Raw genomic sequence first — 17,270 nt, 5'->3', positions numbered from 1 at the left:
ATTGTGTTCCCATTGCCTCCAGATTTCACGTCATCCATTTTCCTGTTGGGAACTGTAATGTGACACATGGACTTTGAGTTTAACTGGATGTCTTTCTAAATAATTGGTACAGAGAAGGCTGGAGGAAGTAATGTTAACATGAAGGTTAGAGAACCCAATTGTGAAAGTGATGTAGGCGGCATGGGTTTGGGTTCTCCCAGCGATTATAGAGAGGTAGAGCTAAAATGAGCAAAGCATTCGACTCCAAATGATTCTATTTGATTGGAGCACTGAGTTTAGGTACCCGATTCAGGTATTTTTGGAAAAAGCTTCAGAACAATTATGGCTGCTGTAAAAACCCGGTTTTGTTGAGTTTTAATGTGTGCCAATGTGAGAATGTGGGCGCACAGACATGCTATAGAACCTCTTCAAAATCACCAGCTGTGTAAGATCCACATCACCAAAAGCATTTTGGAGACCAAATAAAACTCACACGTAAACACACACACGTATGCATGCACATAGACATTACAGCTCTTCACATACACTCAGCCCTGGTTTTCCAAGTGGAAGATATTGAGAAAACATCATCTCTGGAAACTGCTTTTGTGAAATTGAGATTCTGGCCAAATGCTGCCTGAATCAGCCATTTCAGCATACCATCTGAGGCCAGTGAGAAACCTCAGATCCAGTCATGTGTTCAAACAACCACCCAGTGCCAAAATACTTCGGCATCACTTTTGACTGTTTATTGATCTAGTTTCAATACTCCCTCAATGCAGGACCCAGAGTGAATTTTAGGGCAAGTTTGTCGCTGCCATTAGGGGCAGCAGAGACACCACCTGATGCTCTGATCCACTCACCCTGTCAACTTGTCTGCTCTGTTTCTCAACCTGAGAAATGTGATATGTATCTGTCTCCAGGGACACTGTGAGGATTATCTCTGCAATGTTGAGGACAACACACTTGAGCAGCTGCTATGTGCTCGCACACAATGAACCTCCTGATGTCAGCAGGGAAAACATCATTGGCTGATGAAGAATTACTGTTAAGACAGATCTTCGTAAAACTACTCTGATATGCTATAGCCCCAGCTGGAACACAATCACGTTCCTACAAAAACTGGTGACAGCCTCACAAAAGGTGCATCTTCTAATTGGCTGCAGCAATCACAACTGTATCCTGGCAATGACCTGGATGGGTGATGTCCCAGGTTCTCACCTTTCACAGCAAATCTGGGAAAGTCCTCAACAGCTCAAAGATGGTCTGGGGCAAGATGTGCTCACTTGTGGAACATGAGGTGTTAAATTGTGACTCTGGCTGTCAGACCTTTAGCAAACACTGGACTCTTGGTCTGAGGTACATTCCTGGTAACATCACAACCTTCCACACTGCATTAGCTGAAGCCGTTATTAACCATGATATCCCAGCCATGTGAATAAAAACTATTTCATTATCTTTGTTGAATGGCCTCCAGGACCTGGAACCAGAACTCAGTAAGCCCTGGCAGGAACCATGAAGCATGGCTCATTATACTTTGTGAAATAATGTAACATGAAGCATTTAGAACAAAGAACAAAGAAAATTTACAGTCCAGGAACACGCCCTTCGGCCTTCCAAGCCTGAGCCGATCCAAATGTACCGTCTAAACCTGTCGGTCAATTCCTAAGCATCTGTATCCCTCTGCTCCCCACCTACACATGCATCTGTCCAGACGCATCTTAAATGAATCTACCGTGCCTGCCTCTACCACCTCTGCTGGCAACGCGTTCCAGACACCCACCACTCTCTGTGAAGTACTTGCCGTGTGTATCCCCCTTAAACCTTCCACCTCTCACCTTGAAAGTGTGACCTCTCATTATTTAAAGGACTTAACGTCATTCACTGGAGTTTATAAGATCCTAGAACAGGGATCTCACAAGGTTGAGCTAAGGCAATGAGCTAAAACAAGATGGAGGATGGCAAAAGCTCTTGTCATGCGCTCCACTAACCAGAAAATATGCAAATCATCCTCTCAGCCACCTACTCAAACAGTATTTGGTTCTACTGTGTGATAGTTAAATGGTTACAAGCAAGAATATGGTTCAGAAACTAGACACAGTGTAGTTTTTGTTTAAGCATCAAATGGCCAGCAAAATGGCTAGCACTGCATCACCTTCATCAGGACCATCAGCAGGTGGCTTTAACATTGCCCAAAGCCAGCAGTAGGCCCTGAGCCTATCAAATCTGGGCTTGCCCTGATTTCTGAAGCCAAAGTGAGTATCATGATTATCCAAATAAAATCAATACAACAGAAAATGAAACAAATTAATTGTTGAAGGTGAGTCATGTTTGACCCAAATTATTACGAATTGTCGCAAAAGTGCCACAATTTGCTGGAAAGAAGCTAATAAATTCGGGTTCAGAGTTCCCCAAAGACAAAGAAACAGATTCATTCGACAGTCTTCATTAAAAACTGCCAATAGCTTAGTCACATTGTGGCTACTGTGAGTTAGTTGATAACAAGGCTGACCCTGCATTGTAGAACTGAGAAAGCGAGGGATTGGTTTTTGGAAGAGATGTTAAACAAGGGCACTGCCCAAGTTACTTGATTCCCTGAGGACAATGATCCTAATCCAGTTTAAGTGTAGGCTGCTCCAATAGTACATCGCCTTCTGTTCCTTGTATTGGTGCCAATGTCAGTAAAACAAACCTCCTTCAGCCATGCATTTCATTTGGTGCTAATTGGTGTGAGGCTCAGCTGACAATCAGGGGTGATACCCTTTGAAGTTCTGGTTTTCAATTTGAACCTTAATTCCTCAGACTCTCTCAGCAGAACATCATTCCTGTGTTGCTGGCTCTTAAATACAAGCACAGTAATGGATTCCTCCATGCCCTACATTCATGGGGGAGTGCTATCTTTAACCCTGGCACTGAGCGGATAACCCAGCTTTCGGGACTCCCATCTGCGGCTGTAGAGAATGAAATCTATTACCTTGACTCTTCTGATCCTTATCACCAACATGTTGCTTTTCTCTGCTCCCACTTGATTGATGTCATACACCTTGAAGTGAGAGTCGGTTTTCCGCAAGCTAAGGTCCATGTTCTTATCAAGTACCTTGTGCCTGTTATAGAGTTACAGAGTCATACAACACAGAAATAGACCCTTTGGCCCAACCCGTCCATGCCGACCAGGTTTCCTCAACTGAACTCGTCCCATTTGCCTGTATTCTCTCATAAACCTTTCCTATCCATGTACCTGTCCAAATGTCTTTTAAATGTTGTAGTTGTACCCATCTCTACCACTTCCTCTGGCAGCTAATTCCATACACGCACCGCCCTCTGTGTGAAAATGTTGCCCTGCAGGTCCCTTTTAAATTGTTCCCCATTTACCTTAAACCTATGCCCTCTAGTTTTGGACTCGCCTACTCTAGAGAAAAGACCTTGGCTGTTCATCTTATCCATGCCCCTCATGGTTTTATAACCTCTGTAAGGTCACCCCTCAGCCTCCTATGCTCCAGAATTGTATGTGATACTCCAAATGTGGCCTTAGCAATGTCTTGTACAGACATAATATGACATCCCAACACCTATGCTCAGTGCTCTACCAATGAAGACAAGTGTTAGTCAATGCCAAGTGCCAAGGGTCCTTCACATTTACATGCTGAACGTTCACATATTCCTGATGTACAGGCACATCCTCCTGCCGCCAATCATGGACAAACTCTTAAACCCAACCTTAGCTAAGGGCTGCAATCTCCTCCTGGAACGAAATGGATTAGCAATTCTCCCCTTCATTGGTGCCCTGCAATGATCTACAAATCAAAAGCTTTGAGCTGCAGAGTCTTATTGCAGATATGGTTCTTCGGGACTGCAGTGTTGTCCATAAACTCCCAAGTGTTTCGGTTATGGCACATCACTTTCCTTTACAGTAATGTCTGCCAAATGTTATCTCCTTACTTATTTGATTGTTTTTCATTGGAGATACTATTTTACTTTTATTAATAATTGTTTTACCTAGTTTCATTAATTTACTTAGTTAATTAAAAGCAATACGCACCGTAGCACTCTATTAACAATCACTGTACTCCAGACTGAGTGACTGGGGTACATGGTTGGGTGAATCAGGATGTTTTGTATTTTGGGAATACAGGGATGCTGTTCCAGTGCCACTTGTTCTGTGACATGAGAACATTTAGTGGAGGGCGTAGAGCCCATAAAGTGCCAGGAGTAGGCCATTCACCCTGTTGATTCTGCAATGCTGTCAATGAAACCATTGCTGATCTGGTCATTCTCAGTCTGCCAAAAGGACAGAACTCTTAACAGACGAGATGGAAAGGAGGGGTCCTCATCCAATGTCAGATGCATAGAGGGTCTTCTGGACCCTCCCTGCTCCTGCTGAACCAGAAGTCAGGAACAACATGTGAGGAGACTCCAATTAGTAAAGCAGTTTGTGTAACTACTTCACAGCAGCTATGTGAGGAGAATGCTTCCCTGTGACTGGGTAGATCAGCTTCACAATAATATCCTCCGCAAAGGGCTCTTCCACACAGGAGCCGCAACGTCAGTGATATATAGCAGATTGCTTTCATAGAAGTTTGCAGGAAGTACTGAGACACTATACACAAGGAGAGTACAAGGTGGCTCAGTGGTCAGCACTGTTGTCTCATTGCACCAGGAACCCGGCTTTGATTCCATCCTTGGGAGACTGCGTGGAGTTTGCACATTCTCCATATGACCATGCGGATTTCTTCCAGGTGCTCTGGTGTCCTCCTAGGATGTGCTGGTTAGGTGGATTGGCCATGGGCAATGGAGAATTACAGGGAGAGGATCTGAATGGGATGGTCTTCAGAGGGTCGGTTTGGAGTCAATGAGCCAAATGCCCTACCTCCACACTGTAGGGATCCTATGACAGGATGACTGGAGGGAACTGCAGGTTAGAAGGGCATCTGGGTCTAGTAGGTTACCCGTTGGTGCAGGCACTTTCCACTAATGGGAAGGGGGCACCAGTGTGGGGGCGCTATCACTAATAAAATGGGGAAGTGGAGTCTAACTACATCTGTTCTCCCAGGGGTAATCCTCCACCAGTCCCAGCAATGCTGACCATCATCAGGCCCGAACGCCTCACTACAAGGTGGCTGCCTGGAGACAATGCACTCCCTCACATGTGGCTCATGACCCCTGTCCTCCACCGAGGACCTTCAAAGAGAATCATGGACCAGTCTGAACCATCGCCGAGCAGTCCACCATCCCCAAAAGCAAAGATTCTGCTGGTTCGATTGCTCAGGGGGTGTGTGTGAATGACATGCCGATAACATCCACGTTTGGAGCCATAAGCTGATTTCTCCATGTCTGGGACAATCTGATGGCCCAGCCTCTTCCTCCTGCTATCCAGAGTGCAGCTGCTGAAAGAGCAGGCGATGGCCACATTCACCACTGAGCTGAGTGAGGAGGGGCCTACATGATGAGGCTTCACTTTGAGCAGTTCCACTTGGCCAACATCATTCCATTTAGGTCAATGGATAGAACCTTCCCCCTAACACCTTTAGCCAGCCTCACGTCAGTGATGGACAGAAAGAGGCTTTGTGATCAACCTTGTACTGTTTCCTTCCAGCCTGTTGTGTGTGTTCTGTGTCATCAGCCTAGTTTCTCCTTAGCAGTGTGGTCAGCCATTGTGAAAGGGGAGTGAACGATGGACGACAAGCTCGAGGGTGGGGGATCTAAATGGTCAGCCTTTGTTTCTGTGACCATCCAACTGAACCTTTCTAAATTTTGCGAATCTACTGGTATGTTCTTGAGGCATACACACTGGGCATTAACCAAATTGGTGAAGGAGCAGACTCAATGGGTTGAATGGCCTGATTCTGCTCTTATATCTCAGTGAAGGCTGTAAAGTGTTGTTAGATGTCCTAAGATTTTTAAAGGTGCTACATAAATGGAAACTTCTTGTTTCATGATTTCTGTTCCCCTCACATGGACCAGTGGCTGAAACTTTGCTTCCTATTGAATTCCACTGAGATTGGGGGTTCCCTTTCTAACTAATGGACCCAGAGAGTGCAAACCAATCTTTTAGATCCATTCAAGGGATTCAGACATTGCTGGCTGGGACCAGCATTTATTGCCCATCTCTAGTTGCCTTTGAGAAGATGGTGGTGAGCTACCTTCTTGAACCAGTGCAACCCACCTGCTGTGGGTTGACCCTGAATGCCATAAGGGAGGGAATTCCAAGATTTTGACCCAGTGATGCTGAAGGAAAGTCAATATATTTCCAAGTCAGGATGGTGAGTGGCTTGGAGGCGAGTTTGCAGGGGGTAGTATTCCCATGTGTCTGCTGCCGTTGTGCTTCTACATGGAAGTGGGTTTGGAAGGTGCTGTCTGAGGATCTTTGGTGAATTTCTGCAGTGCATCTTGTAGATAGTACACACTGCTATTACTGAACATTGTTCATGGAGAGATTGGATGTTTGTGAATGTAGTATCAATCAAGTGGGCTGCTTTGTCCTGGATGGTCCCACCTTCCTAACTATTGTTGGAGCTGCACCCATCCAGGCAAGTGGGGAGTATTCCATCACACCCCTGACTTGTACCTTGGTGGTGGTGGACAAGCTTTTGGGAGTCAGGGAGTGCTGCAGGATTACTGGCCTCTGATCACTGTCGCCACCACGTTTGTGTAGTGGGTCCAGTTAAGATTCTGGTTACTTATTGCCCCAGGATGTTAATAGTGGGGTGATGTTGATGTCAACGCTGGAGAGACAATGAAATTGGAAGACTAACATAGAATGAAGTGGCCTGAACAGTAAATGCCAGTTGTGTGGGGGAGGGCGACCTATTTGGACACCGTGTGGAAAAGTATGTGCACTTATGTGGCACCTTTTACATCCTCAGGAAATCATAAACAACTTAATCACCAATGAAGTGCTTGTGGAGTGTAGTCGCTGTTGCAATGTTGAAAGCCAGCACTTTATTTGTGCACAAAAAGATCCCACAAACAGTGATGCAACCACGCCAAGATATTGACAGTGTTGGCTGAAGGATCAATGTTGTCCAGGACATTGGGGCTGTCTCTCCTTGTTTTTGTAAATGTAGCATCATGGGATCTTTAAAATCCACTCGAGAGGGCAGTCCCATCAATACATCACTCAAGTATCAGACTAGAACTTGCATCCAAACCTTAGGAGTTAGATTTGAACCCATAGCCTTCAAACTCAGTGAAAGTGTAGCCAACATTAACCTTTTTGAAACCATGAGCTGCCATTCTTAAATCAGCCTCTCCAGTCACATTTAGCATGAAATAACACATGCCCCAGGCACAATCCTTCACAAACAGTCCCATGGGTGTCTCAGTTGGTTAGTTACGTAATCGGGAGTCCCTCAATAAAAATAAACCTTAAGAATGAGAAGAATTATTATGAGATAATGCAAGTCTTTCTTTGACTTTGTTTGCGATGCACTGCTTGATACGGCAGTAGTTGGAGGTTCAATAACAACTTTCAAATGGAAAACCTTGAAGGGGAAAGAGGGGAGGGCTATTTGGAGAGCTCTTTCAAAGAGCTAGCACAGCAATGAGAGGCTGAACAGCCTCCTCCTGTGCTATACTATGCTGTAATCCTGATCAGGATTTTGAGCAATGAGGACATAGCAAACCAAGGACTTGTTGCTGTGAGGTGGAGGAGACAGTAATGGGGATAACAGAGGTCTCTGATCGGCAAAAATTTAGGAGACAGAGCACTCACACAGGAGCTGGCTCGAGATTAACTCAGAGACTGATCGAGACTGGCAGAATCAGGCCACCTAGAATGAAAAATATCATCTTTAATTATAAGGCTCAAATTATTACTGTATAATTCATGTTTATTTTATTAAATTTCTTGTCTTTAAACTATTTGCAGTTCTCGAATGATGATTATTATTCCTCCAACAGACAGTTTTAAGGCAAGAATGCTAAAAATGGAGAGCTGACTGTCTCAGAACACAGACACTACCCCAGTGGATAATGGCTGTTTATTGCTGTAGATACTCATTTGGATTTCTAGTATACATCTTCCCAAGGCTAGGAGAGGGAAGCAGGTCAGAAATTGTGATTGAAGGTTCCTGTTTGTGACTCCAGAGACATGGCATTTCTAAGGGGCAAAGACTTAAAGAGATTTTAGTGACTACTGGAATGATCAACAAGAGTAGTAAACCTTTTTTTCTGTGTTTGTTACAGCAAGCAGTTCCTCCAAATCCTATCTTGAGTAGTTCTTTTCCAGCTAGGGTCTGATTTACCCCAATACATTGCGACTGCCATCTGTCTGATCTGAAGGAGGCTCTGCTGGAGTATCAGAATTGGAATAAACTCGACAATATAGAGCTGAAATTTCACAATCTGTCAATAAAACACAACTGGAAATGGGAATAAATTCTCAAAAAAGCTGAAAACCTGACAAGAGCAGAAGGAAGGATGCTGACTAGAAAAGAGATTTGGGAATGAGCTCTAACAAATGGGGGAATGAGGTGTGGCCAGTAAATGGGACAACATGGGGTGCCCAGTGAATGGGACAATATGGGGTTCCTGTGAATGGGACAATAGAGGATGTGCAGTAAATGGGATAATATGGGATTCCCTATGGATGGGACAATGTGGAGTTCCCAGTGAATGGGACAATGTGGGGTCCCTGGTGAATGGGACAATAGTGCTCAGTGAATGGGACAATATGGGGTTCCCAGTGAATGGGACAATATGGGGTTCCCAGCGAATGAGACAATGTCAGTAAGGCGTTTGATAAGGTTCCCCACAGTAGGTAGGGCGTTGCACAAAATACGGAGGCATGAGATTGAGGGTGATTTAGCGGTTTGGATCAGAAATTGGCAAGCTGGAAGAAAACAGAGGATGTTGGTTGATGGGAAATATTTGTCCTGAAGTTTAGTTACTAGTGGTGTATCGCAAGGATCTGTTTTGGGTCTACTGCTGTTTGTCATTTTTATAAATGATCTGGGTGAGGGCATAGAAGGATGGGTTAGTAAATTTGCGGGTGACACTAAGGTCGGTGGAGTTGTGAATTGTGATGAAGGATGTTGCAGGTTACAGAGGGACATGGATAAGCTGCAGAGCTTGGCTAAGAGGTGGCAAATGGAGTTTAATACAGATAAGTGTGAGGTGATTCACTTTGGCAGGAGTAACAAGAATACAGAGCAGTGGGCTAATGGTAAGATTCTTGGTAGTGTAGATGAGCAGAGAGATCTCAGTGTCCATGTACATAGATCCTTGAAAGTTGCCAGCCAGGTTGATCGGCTTGTTAAGAAGGCATATGGTGTGTTCGCTTTTTATTGGTAGAGGGATTGAGTTTTGGATGCATAAGGTCATGCTGCAGCTGTATAAAACTCAGGTCCAGCCGCACTTGGAGTATTGCGTACAGTTCTGATCACTGCATTATCGGAAAGATGTGGAAGCTTTGGAAGGGGTTCAGAGGCGATTTACTAGGATGTTGCCTGGTATGGAGGGAAGATCTTAAAGGAAAGGCTGAGGGACTTGAAGCTGTTTTCATTAGAGAGAAGAAGGTTGAGAGTTGACTTAATTGAGACATATAAGATAATCAGAAGGTTAGTGAGTGACTTTTTCCTCGGATGGCAATGGCTAACACGAGGGGATATAGCTTCAAATTGAGGTGTGATAGATATTGGACAGATGTCAGAGGTAGTTTCTTTACTCAGAGAGTAGTAGGGTTGTGGAGCGCACTGCCTGCACAGTAGGAGACTCACCAACTTTAAAGGCATTTAAATGGTCATTGGATAGGCATATGGATGAGAATGGAATAATGTAGGTTAGATGGGCTTCAGATTGGTTCCACAGGTCGATGCAACATCGAGGGCCAAAGGGCCTGTACTGTGCTGTAACATTCTACGTTCTATGTGGGATTCCAAGTGAATGGGACTTCGTGGGGATCCCAGTAAATGTGATAATGTTGGGTTCCACATTGGTGAAATGGTAAGTGATCACAAGGGGAACAATACCCCACTCCCAACTTTGGCAGTTTACAGCATTGAATTTAGCAACACCTGAGTATTTCCTCTGTCCTCCATTATGATAATCGTTAACATTGGTAGTCCCTTGCAGACTAGGATGACACTCTTCAGGGTGAGTCTGTACAGACTGATGTGGCTACTGCAGCCTCTGTTACACTTGGGGAAGATGGTGATCATGGAAAGGGGTGTTTGGACGTTGGTGTGGCAGTGTGCTCCATTCGCTGTGTTTACTTGGCTTCCGCTTTTTCCTGACAGCAAGTCTTGTGGTGCTGAACACCTTCCCGGATGCTCCTCCTCCACTTAGGACGGTCTTGGGCCAGTGATTCCCAGGTCGTTGGGAATGCTGCACTTCCCCATGAGGCCTTAGAGGGTATCCCAAAAGCACTTCCTCTGTCCACCTGGGGTTTGCCTGCCGTTTCAGAGCTGGGAATGGAGCACCAGCTCAGGGAGTCTCATGTCAGTCATGGGGATGATGTGCCCAGGCCCATCGCAGCCAATCAAGAGAGGGTCAGTGCCTCGAAGCTGAGGTTATTGGCCTGGTCGTGGGCAATGGTGTTGCGGTGTCTTTCTTCCCAGTGGATTTGCAGGATCTTGCACAGGCAGTGTTGGTGGTACAGCTCCAGTGCCTTGAGGTATAGACAATTCTAGCACCATATAGGAGGGCGGGAACCACCACAGCTCTGTAAACCATGATCTTGGAGTCGGATCTGATCTTGTTGTCCTCGAACACCCTTTTCCTCGGTAATCTCCCATTACTAAATAATATAACAGAAGAAGTTATCAAGAAACACAATGAGAATCCAGAGGGACTGTCAGAGAAAGCTTGTCTGATAAATCTGAAGCTGCAAAAGGAAGTGAAACAACTGAAACATCTGAAGTTGAATCCTTGGGTTATGTACGAACAGCAAAGAGGACTTTGCTAAGATTCAGCTGTAGCAGAGAGGCAGTGACTACAAGATGTGAAAGCAGTGCAACAATTAGTTGGATTTGTGAACTATTGCTCAAAGTTCTTGCCTAATTTGTCATTGGAGTGAACCTCTACACAAGCTCCCTGCTAAGAATGTGCAGTGGTATTGGAGCACAGAGCAGGAAGCAGCTTTTACTAGAATCAAACAAGCAATGATAACAGAGCCAGAGCTGAGCTCCTGTCAGGTCAATGATGACGTGACGATGCAGTGTGATGTTAGAGAGACAGGATTTGGAGCAACATGAATGCACAGAGGATTGTGTGTTGTATTCACATTCAGGATGTTAACACAAACTGAACAATGCAATGCTCAGACTGAGAAGGTGTGTCTGGTTGTTATCTTTGATCACGAGCATTTTCATCAATGCCTGTTTGGAAGAGACAACGTGACAGTGGAAACCAACCACAAGCCACTTCAAACCATCTTCCTCAAACTGCTCCTGCCTGCTCCTTCATTTGCATATCACCTGGATGTGACAGACAAGCAAAAGAAATGGATCTACCATTGCCAACATGCTGTCAAGAGCAACACTCCCAATGAAGAGAGTTGAGAGATGATACAGTGGGAAATCTTCAATGAGAGGAAACAGCTCGAAATGCTGAGGAGGTGACCAACCAGCAGAGACATTGAATCAAACTTCTTCACAAGATGCAAAACTTCGAGAACTGTATCTCGAAATAGCAAAGTAGTAATGCGAGGATGGTCTGAGAGCATTAGGACACACTGTTGGTCTGAGGAAGAGTCTTAACTGGACTGGTAACAGTAACTCGGTTTCTCTCCAGAGATGCTGCGAGACCTGCTGGGTTTCTTCACCATTCTCAGTTTTATTAAGGACGCACTGTTGTTAGAAGACACAGAGATGAAGTGATGGCCCAAGATGCCTTTGTGTATAAAGGACATAAACTCATGCTCCATAAGGAGATGAGAAAAGAGATGCTGACACCTATCCGTGTGAACCATCGAGGAATCGAATCTAGTCTGAGGAAAGCAGGAGGAGTGCTGCACTGGACAGACGTGAGTAATGAGTCTAAATCCCACCTCCAGCAGTGCAATGCTACCAGGCCAAACAAGCACACATGGCAGCCCAGACTGACCCTGAGCTGACATTTGGAGTAGACTTTGTCACTCTCCCAGGAACTGATAGTCTTGTCGTTGTTGTCTCCTCTGAGTGAGACCAGCTGAACAGCAACGGTTACCAGGGAGATTGTAGAATACCCGACGATGCTCCTCAGTCACTACAGTCCAGACCTTTCTGACATTGTGATGAGTGACAATGGCCTTCAACCCATGAGTGAGAAATTCAACCACTTCATAACGAGCTGGGGAATTCAACACCACCCTCTCATCCCTACACTATCCCCAGTCAAGTGAAAAGGCTGAGGCAGCAATGCAATCATCAAAAGGGTCATAAGGAAATTGTACAAATCTATCACAGACTTGTACAAGGCAACCCTCGAGTGGGAAAACACACCCACTGAAGCCATGGGAAGGTAGTCCCGTCTAAAGACTAATGTCACGCAAAATCAGTGGTATAAGCAACAAAATCCAGGTAAAATTACAGAATATCAAATTTCATTTGGTAAAGCTACTAAATCAGTGCTAGAGCTGAGCACAGAGCCAGTGTGAGTGTTTAATGCTCTGAGTAACAGTCAGCTCACATGGCAACATAAGAGCTACATTGAGCAATTGTCACCTCAGTCTTATGCAGTGAACATGGACAATCATACCTTGTTATAACTTGGACAGCTATGTTAACTGGAGGAGGAGTTTCTTCAGGGCACGACGTAGGTCAGGAAGATGTGATCTGATCCCTACACAGCGTGCAGAATGATCATCAGTCCAGAGGCCCATATGACAGAGACAGATCAACAACAACAGTTACTACAGCACATGCCATGGAACAACACTAGTCAAAGAAGGAGCAACAGCTTTGGACCTAGTAGATATCAGAAAAACAGACATCAACAAAATGTATCATTAGGAGACCTAGAGGATTTATAGCTTATGCACGCAATCAATGTGCAGAAACTGATTAAAGTGGAACTGACTAGGATTAACAAACTGTTTTGGTGATGCATGAGAATTTTCTTTGGGACCATGTATATTGCAGAAATTGTGTAGTATGTAACTGCAAGTGATAGAGCATGTAGTTTTTTGTTTATTTTTGTGATGAGAAAGAAGATGTTAGGGAAATGTCATTATACCCTTTGGGTACTAGTGGGCTTCCCCTAGTGATGTTCCCTCAAGCTTTGTTGCGGGTGTCTTTCTGTGCAGATATGGGAGCCATGAAACAGGCTTCTGCCTGAATGTTTATGGAGCAAGTTTTCATGGAAAATGTAGAAAGCAAATGGTTTCCACTCCTCCTGTTCAGATGCACCAGGTTTCACAATGGCTGCCATTTGCAATCAGTACTGACCTCCCACTTGCTCCCACCATCCTTATACCGGGAAAAGTCTGAACTGCTCGGGTAAAGTTGAAGTGCATTGTCTGTTAACGGTTTTATCACTTTCCTGCCACTTCTCACTGTGAGTTATTGCCCTCTGTCCTTTGCAGATTTCATTCCCAGTATGTGAGTACTAGGTCTTCCATCTGTGACATCCCCCCCACCCACTCCCCCACCCCCACAATTTACAGACTTGCCTTCAGTGGTCTGGGATCACTCATACCGACAGGAATATAATGTGTCACTGTTAAGATGACATTGTCAAACACGTGTGTCAGAGTGAAATCAAATGAGAAATGAAATGCCCAAAGCCAGTAGCTCCTATGACATTAACGGGAACAGACAGACTGTTGCGTCTCCAACTCCTTCATACATAGAAAGAAAATAATCATCATTTTTAATGGTTTAAAGAATGAAAATGCATAAACCCAAATCATTCTATCTTGGGTCCTATAATTAAAAAACATGTGTTTACCTAAAGGTATTCTTAACGATGCTCTGATCATACATTTGTGCAGGCCCATTCTCGGTCACCAGAATGTTGCATTTAGTTTGAGTCTGACTGCAACTTCTGCCTCTCGTTAAACCCACCAGCCAGTCTTGAATATTGAGCGAGACAGGCTACATCCCTGCACAGAGATCTAACTTAGTCGTTTCCTCACGTCGTTGAGTCAGAATAATGATTGTAACCGTATCTCTGAAGAGTCCACAGTGGCTCAGCTTATGACACCAGCAATATATTACATTTATATAGCTCCCTTAACACAGCAAGATGTTCCACACTGAAGATGGCAACAGAGTAGCATGCGGCGTTCTGCACAGAGGTCATCTATTCTGTCGACTTTTGTTTTTTTTTTACACTTGTTTCTCTCTCTTCTCTCAATTTTTTTATTCTTACTTTAATCTATTTAACTTCAGCGGACAGTTTGTTTGTGCAGTGTGGTGGAGATCAGCACAGAGGAGAGCAAACCCAGGGTGGTGGAATTGAGCCATCGTGGGATGAGCAAGCCCAACATCGTGGAGAGTGAGGTCCCCTGACATCTGTGGTGGCAATGAGAACAGAAAGCCCCAGGTTAAATTTGGCACAGACTAGAGGCAAGGCCCAGTGCAGTCTGGAGTTGAGGCCTGGCACAGATAGAGGTGAGGCCTGGTGTGGTCTAGAGGCAATGCCCAGTGTGGTCTAGAGGTGAGGCCTGGTGCGGACCGGAGCCGAGGCCTGGTGCGACCTGGAAGTGAAGCCTGGTGTGGACTGGAGGCGAGACCTAGCACAGACCAGAGGCAAGGCATAGCACAGACCAGAGGCAAGGCTCCTGTGCAGTCTGGAGCCGAGGCCTGGCACAGACTGGAGGCGAGGCCTGGTGTAGTCTGGAGGCGAGGCTTGGCGTGGTCTGGAGGCGAGGCTTGGTGTGGTCTGGAGGCGAGGCCTGGTGTGGTCTGGAGGCAAGGCTTGGTGTGGTCTGGAAGCGAGGCCTGGGGCAGTCTGTAGGCGAGGCTTGGCGTGGTCTGGAGGCGAGGCTTGGTGTAGTCTGGAGGTGAGGCCTGGTGTAGTCTGGAGGCGAGGCCTGGTGTGGTCTGGAGGTGAGGCCTGGTGTGGTCTGGAGGCGAGGCTTGGTGTGATCTGGAGGTGAAGCCTGGTGAGGTCTGGAGGCAAGGCTTGGTATGGTCTGGAGGCAAGGCCTGGTGTGGTCTGGAGGTGAGGCCTGGTGCAATCTGGAGGTGAGGCCTGGTGTGGTCTGGAGGTGAGGCCCGATGCGATCTGGAGGTGAGGCCCGGTGCGGTCTGGAGGTGAGGCCCGATGCGATCTGGAGGTGAGGCCCGGTGCGGTCTGCTTGAAGGGCTGTAATGCTGAACTTTTTCTGATTTCTTTATTATTCTAATTTATTCCTTACATTTGTACTTAGGTATCTTGTACTTAAGATGACCCCCTAAGTGGCAACTTATCAACTTTTCATTGTACTCATGTGAGTACATGTGACAATAAAGCTCATTCAGTTCAATTCATTGCTCTCCATTGGCACACCAGTGACGAATCCTGACTCAGAGTAGATATTAACATTGACCAAAAGACTGGTCAAAGAGCTACTTGTTAAAATAAGGTGGAAAGCAAGGCAGAGAGGTGAAAGGATTGAGGGATTCTAGAGTTTAGGACTCAGGCAGCCAAGGGCAAGTACAACAATGGTGGAATGATTCATATAGAGAATGCCCCTGTAACAGTTAGGGGAGCACAGAGATCTCAAAGGGTTGTGGGGCTGGAAGCATTTACAGAGACTGCAAGGCTATGGAAAGGTTTGGAAACGAGGTTGAGAATATTAAAATCAAGACGTTGCTTAACCAGATGCCAATATAACAAGCCCAGTAGTGCTTGGGGAGCAGGATTTGGTGCAAATGAGGATATGAGTGACAGAGTTTTACGTGGGTTCACGTCTATGTAGATGTGAAGATGAGATGTCAACCAGCAGGCTATTGCAATGTTTCTGTCTAAAGGGAACAAAGGCCTGGGTGAGGAGTTCAGCAGCAAGTGAGTTCTGTGATACAAAGTAGGACTAGACTGCTTCAGTTATGATGTTCATATTCAGCTGTGAGTTCATCTCGAGATGAGATATGATTCTGAGGTCATGAACAGCCTCAGATACCAGAGGGAGGAATCAGCATAAGGGCTAGAGAGTGGAAATTGGGCTTCCCAACAATCAGATGTAGCAAGTCTCTGCCTCTTCAAGTGTAGAAATGCCAATTTTTGTAACTAACCTTTTCAGAGATATTATTTCACGCCACTGGAGCAGGTGGGACTTGAATCGGGGCCTCCCAGTGCAAGGGAAGGAACATTGCTACAAGAGGGCCCCTTTCTTTCTAATAACATCCCAAATACTGAGTTTAGACTGACTGCTCTGTAATTTCCTAGTATATCCTGTTATTGATGGGACAGCATTAGCAGTGCTCCAGTCCTCTGGTACCTCACCTGTGGCCAGGAAGGATTTAAACACTACAGCTAGGGTTTCTGGTATCTCCTCCCCTGCCCGACAAAAACAGCTTGGGATACATTCTATCTGAACCTGTCAATTTATCCCCTTTTAAGGCTGCTCATCATGCAAGTACCTCCCCACACACTCTCTCAATGTTAATTTCTTCTAATAGTTTGCAGTCCTCCATTCTTAAAGACCATCGCAAGGTAATCATTGAGGTCTGTGCCCAAATCTTCTATGTCAATATGCATTACCTCTTTCCCTAGTTATTTCTTTGCTCTTTATATATTCATAAAAAAAAACTTTTGGGTTTTCCTTTATTTCATTGACTAGTGTTTTCACATGCACTCTCTTTGTTTTCTTAATTTCCTTTTTATGTTCCTCCCTATTCTCTTTATACTTCTCTAGGTACACTGCCATATTGGTCTCTCAGTATCTGCTATAGGCTTCACCTTTCTCTTTAATCCTAACCTCTGTCATTTCATATCCAAGTTTCTCCAGTCTAGGCCCCACCCTATGTCTTCACAGGAACTCATTGCATTTACCCTAACTATTTACACCTTGAATGCCTCCAACTGCTGCCATGGTTTGTCTATAAGTAATAAAAACAGAGAGTGTTGGAGAAGCTCAGCAGGTCTGGCAGTATCTGTGGGAAGAGAAACAGACTTCTGAAGAAGCATCAGTAAACTTAAAACATTAATTGGGTTTCTCCAGCATTTCCTCTTTTGTTTCAGATTTCCATAGTGCTTTGCTTTATTTGTCTGTCAGGAGCTGGTTTCAGTCCACTTGGGCCAAATTGTATTTTAGTCAGTTTACGACAGTAATGTGATTGTGTCATTACCTGAAAGTAGAGTCAGGCCACACAGGAGTATAAAGCCGTGGTGCACTGGGTAATGGAGCGTTTGACCTGGAGATCTCCATATACCAGAATAAGGAAAGC

This window comes from Chiloscyllium plagiosum, chromosome 31 (genome assembly GCF_004010195.1).
Source record: "Chiloscyllium plagiosum isolate BGI_BamShark_2017 chromosome 31, ASM401019v2, whole genome shotgun sequence".
Taxonomy (NCBI): domain Eukaryota; kingdom Metazoa; phylum Chordata; class Chondrichthyes; order Orectolobiformes; family Hemiscylliidae; genus Chiloscyllium; species Chiloscyllium plagiosum.
This window is presented reverse-complemented; position numbering follows the sequence as displayed.